A 5,979-nucleotide genomic window follows, 5' to 3' on the forward strand; every position below is an offset into this window, starting at 1 on the left:
CAATCTCCAATATACCGGAGCCGTGTTGAATCTGGACAAGAATCCGGACGAGTTTAGAGCGTGGTGTCCAGACTCTAGCTCGGACGTCCTTTGGAAGATCCAACCGTTGATCGGCTGCGGAATTCCTATATCTACCACCTGTCAAAAATTCAGCTCGATCCGACTGTCCAAACTCCGGGAACCTTCCGATTAGTGCATCACTTTTCGGATCTGTTTTCTGCGCGAGAACAAATCTGACCCGAGTTCATCTTCTTTATGAACGGGATTTCGGACATCCTTTTTGAAGGAAGTTTTTGTATGGGGTATTGTGTTTTATTCTCAAACACATCCCACTAATATCATAAGTATTTTTCCAATATAATCTTCACCATCGCGCCGGTGTCAAACCAGCCCGACAACATCACTCCACGGCGGCCGACCTGCGCTAGACACGTCGTCGCTTTGTTGAGCCGAGCTCAACTTCTTCGGATCATCATCTCGGCCAGCCGAACAATAGTTCGGCATCGCGAATGATAAATCGTCACCAACATCGTCGCCCCACGGATTACACAGAGCAGGCACACCGGCATCGCCGCACGGTCACTTCATCAAGCCAGCATTGACCACGTCACAAGTTACGACCTGCATCGGCATGGCCGAACCGTTGCTTCATCGACCCGATGTCCATCACGCCGAACTACTTCAACACCTCGGCTGACATGGCAGTTGCAACATCTCCTCACCGACCTGCTCCGTATCCTCACCTGGACTGGGGGCTTCGTCACCCCTTCATGAACTTACCTCGGAGACTTCGGCGTCACCGGCCGACCAGTTTCGTCAGCTGGACCGAGAGTTTTGCCTCGGCAAGCCAACCTTTGCCAGCATTGCCATGCCGTCGCTTTATCTCCCTTCAGGCAATGGGTGTGCGGATCGATTCCCAATTTTGGGAGTCACTTTTTTTCGGACTGCTACAGCAAATAAACCATCTATACACAGGTCTATCAAATGGTGGCCGCGTTAACGACGGTTGCATGGTGGTTCGGTCAGTTTCCGTGCATAGTTCGGCGAACGCCGTATCCGGAACTCGGACCGACCTGTGAATTCGGGCTTTGTCACGCCTTCACTGCGTCTCGCCGACGCCCTGCATCGACATTGGCCTCGGCGCCAGGCCACATCTCTTTAAATAAAATATTTTTGTGTAAATTAATTATGCAAGGATTTTTATATATTTATATTATTATTGTTTGCCTGCACTATTTTACATGTGCAGGTAATCGATTTTGACCGCGTTACGTGGTCACTACTCTGGAATGCCGAACTCCTTGCTCGGACACCTCGGGCCTGGGACTGGGACCTCGGCCATGCCGAGGACTGCGAACCTTGTCGGTTCAATGGGCGTCTTCGTCCCGCCACAAGCCCGAATCGCGTCATCAACACCGAACACATTAACCAGCTAAGTTGCTTTCATGCTCAAAAACTTTCAGTTTTAAATTTTGTTCGGTTCGACCAAGCATTATACTTGTTGGCACAAAGTTGTCTGTGACATAGTTCCTTGTCAAAACATTGTTGGTGATGCACATATTCAAATACCCCGTTTATTTGGGGGCTTCCTTTGTGAAGATTTTCCTCTTGCATATGATTATACTTGTACGGCTTCGTTCCTTGTTCATGTATTACGCCACAATATGCACCATATTGACTTAAGCGATTTGCAAGCTGGGTTGCCTCGCTCCTGGGTTTACCCCTATGTTCCCGATTGTTCGGCTAGGGAGCAAAGGGAGCACCTCTGCGATTGTCACGATTGGCATCCGAGCCGGACCTCAGACTGGGTGAAGCCGAAAGCTAGCGCTCTTACTGTTTTCAATAATGGTCCGCACACAACGGAACTCATGAGTACAAAAAATCTATTGCACAAGTCTCATAGTACTAATGAGCAACCGAGGAAAGATATCGGTGGGGGTACTATTTTCTTTGAAGATGCTTCTTACACTTTGTCGGTAATATAGCATAAGTTCCCTGAGCACGCTTTGTCTGTTACAACCTTATGACCTGATTGCCTGGTTATCGGAAACGCCGTCGATATTCTCGACAGGTGGAGTACATAACACTCTTCGGCCCTTGACCGAAGAGGGAGAAGCCGACGGTCGGTCAAGACGCGTTTAAAGTTTGGGTGAACACAGATATGATATAAGTACTTCGGTACATACAATAATTATACATAAAATCCTTTTGCCCAAGTCGCTTGGGGGCTCTTAAAATTTATATATGAGCTGTAAATGTGTTTTCTTCTTGGTCGAGAGAAGCACAATTTTTTTTCCCAATTTTTGGATTGGCACCGAACACTTGATCTTGTTCGGACGTCATGTTTTTACTGACTTTTTTGGTTTTCCAAGCTTTTGGCACTTTTAAACTATTTGTGTGTTTTTCGCATAAGTCTCATGGTGCAACGCCGGACACCTTTAGAGATTCGGCAAAAACATTCTCGGATGTTGCTATATATGCATCGGTTTCGAATTGTGTCTTCGGTCAATAGTTGGGTTGCCCGGCTCCTGTGCTTGCCTCCTATGTTCCGCTTTGTTCGGCTAGATGTGCAATGGGAGAACCACGGCGATTGTGCTTCCAGCTCGCATGGTTAAGCACCTCAGTGGAGAAAGCCGTAAACTGACTGTCACAATAAGCGCAAACTGGTCAGCGATCCGATGACCGTGTTAAATGATGGGCCGTACATAACATTGGCCGAAGTGTTTACGGCTTGACCTCAGCTGTCACCGAACACTAACCGGGGGCTCATAGCTAGCTTCCCCAGTTTAAATCTCCAATGACTATGTGAAAGTTATAAAGCCAAGATATCTGATTTCCTCGTTTCCTCTAACACAACCGCCTCCGGGCACCGAGACATCGGCTAAGGGTTGTCTGGTTCTTGCAGAAACACCCTGCGTAGTATCTACAAAGGGGTAGAAGCCGACGATGGGCCACTTTCAACTGATAAACAGTCGCAATGGAGTCAAAATAAGTATATATCATCAGCATTTGTATTCATTATACAAGCGTTGCCTTCCGTAATTATCGTTATAAAGCCATAAATATGCGTCAATTTGACTTAAGATTTTGGCCAAGCTGGGTTGCCTGGCTCCTGTGCTTACCCCTACGTTCCCGATTGTTCGGCTAGGCGGTAAAGGGAGCACCTCTGTGATTGTTACTACCGGGTCATCCGAGTTAGTACCTCAGACTGGGTGAAGCCGAAAGCTAGCAATCTTAAAGGATCACATTGGTCGGCAACGACGGAAGTGAAAATTTTGGTTCATTAATACCATAGAATTCAGGAACTTTCCCCGAACTAAATCCTCAATATTTTGCTCCCACATTGATCGGAGCTGAGGTTTCATGATCATGCTTAGCATGACAACCCAAAGAAAGGAACCGATAGAGGGACTATTTTCTTTGGAAGATGTTTCTTACGTTAAAAAGTAATATAACATATCTCTCCGCGTACCTTTGTTTATAAAACCGTATGGCCGGATTGCCTTGTTTGCTGTAAATCTTTGCCCTCATAAAGGCTTTATAAAGTAGGACAAACACTCCTCGGCTGCTGGCCGAGGAGGTTGAAGCCGATGGTCGGTCAACAAAGTTTTGTACAATGCGGATCCGAGCATTAATGATGTAAAGTACTTGGATACATAGAATCATTACACATAATTTGTGATCTTACTACGGATATCGATCCTTAATTCGGCCACCCGTGCCCACATTAAGGCTCGGGGGCTAATGGGCTTTGTGCTTATCATTTACAAATATTAAAGGGGTACATCGATCCCCTGATCTGGTGTTGCCACTCGACCAGTGGCTCGAGGGCTACAGCATTAACAATCCAATGCAGAAAATTTAAAAGTGCAATATAGTTTTCGAGGAGATTATTATCCTCAGGTTGGTCGGCCGCACCCAACCTGAGTCTCGAGGACTTCGCACACCACGTTTTTATTCCTAAGTATGCCGCCGAGCTGGGAATTGATCCTCAGGCTGATTTTACGAATCGACCTGAGTCTTAGGGCTACTAGGGTCAGCGGTTTGATTTTTTCCTTCAGGTGCATCCCGGATATTAGGCCAACACGCACCTTGAGGGTTACTGATATACATATACTGGCTATATATCTCGTCAGAGATTACATTGCACAATTTGGAATTAAATAAATAAAAATCAGCCCGTGGCCAAGGTGGTGCACCACCTCGGAAGCAGTCCTACATAAAGCTCGAGCGCTAGTGGCTGGCTCCATAGAGGGCATTTCCGGTATTAAGCTTAGCTAAATTCTTTCAACTTTTTGAACCAAGGTGATCTATGACACCTCGGATATAATCCGGCGTTGGAGCTCGGATATAGTCTGGCGTTGGAGCTTGGACACAGTCCGGCGTTGGAGCTCGGATACATTCCGGCGTTGGAGCTCGGAAGCAGTCCGGCGTTGGAGCTCGGAAGCAGTCCGGCGTTGGTGCTCGGCTGCAAAAGACACCTCGAATGCAATTCGGCGTTGGAGCTCGGACGCAAGAGGACACTGCCGCCCGGGAACAACTTCAAACTCGAGGTGTGGCATAAAAATAACAAGTCATTGATAAAGGCCGAGAATTTAAAGGGGCTCCTCGGATACCCAACGTGTAAACTCTTCGTATTTACTTCGGCGATCCTCAAGATCGAAGATGAGCAGATTTGTTGAACCAGTTTTCAAGACCGACGACCGAAGATGAAGAACAGTTCAGAAGAATCGAGGAGCGTCCCCAACTTGAAGACCGGTTCAGGAGGCTACTGACGGTGTCCTGGACTAGGGGGTACTCACCACGTCATCCCTCGATCACTTAGATTGGGCCATTTTGTGTAAAGGCACGAAGAGGCACGGTAGCCTACCAACTAGACCTACCCAAGGAGCTGTCAGACGTCCATGACGTATTCCACGTCTCACAATTGAGAAAATGTGTGAGTAACCCGGAGAAGCATGTACCTCATGAGGGCATTGATGTACAACCAGATCTCACCTACAGAGAGAGGCCGATAAAGATATTGGAGGAATCTGAAAGGAGGACCCGTCAGAAAACGACAAAAATTTTCAGGGTTCAGTGGAGCAACCACACTGAGGATGAAGCTACATGGGAAAGGGAAGATGTCCTTCGGACAGAATATCCATATCTATTTGAGGATCAGCAGAAATCTCGAGGACGAGATTTTTCCTAAGGGGGTAGGTGTTGTGACACCCAAATTTTTATTTGGATTTTTCAAAAGATTTTATTTAACTTGAGGGAGGTGATTTAAAATTTTTTTCTCCAAAAGAACTCTCCCTTTCAAATATATATATATTTTTTGGCAAGAGTTTTATTTGGATTCACCCAAGATCTGTCTCTGGTCTTGGAGGTTCTTGACTTTTATTTGGACTCAAGACAAAATGCTTTTCAGTTGGGGAAAATGACTTTTGAAAATCTTTTTGAAAATGCACTATGGCTTTTGGAATAAATCCTTACCACTTTCAACAATTCCCTCTTGCCATGGCCTTAGTGCAAATCCACTCTCCTAACCCCTCCCCTCACCTTTGGATCATGTTTTGCATCAAATCCAGCAAGTTGTACCTCTCCATATATTTATCTTCCATTTAAATCTTATCAAACAAATTTCTGTCTTCTATCCTAGCCATTGGTGATTTACAAAGGAGCTACATTTTCTGCTTTGATTTTTGCCCCCAAACCTTTTTCCCTTCCTAGTCCTTTGAACCCTCAACCAAGATCCATGAAGATCCACTGGTCTTCAGTTCAAATTTTTCAAACTACACTTGCTGCAAGTTTGGACCAGATTTGTCAAATTTGGTGAAATTCATTCAAATCCTTTTCCCAAAATTCCAAGTAAAATCAGGCAGCCTCTGGGTGCATTGAGTGGTCACCTCACCAAGTTACAGCCCCAGAAATTTTTTTCTCATTGCCAAATCATTCTGTCGAACACCTGCAGTGCATTGTCAAAATCAGGTTCAG

Source organism: Aegilops tauschii, chromosome 5 (assembly GCF_002575655.3).
Source record: "Aegilops tauschii subsp. strangulata cultivar AL8/78 chromosome 5, Aet v6.0, whole genome shotgun sequence".
NCBI lineage: Eukaryota > Viridiplantae > Streptophyta > Magnoliopsida > Poales > Poaceae > Aegilops > Aegilops tauschii.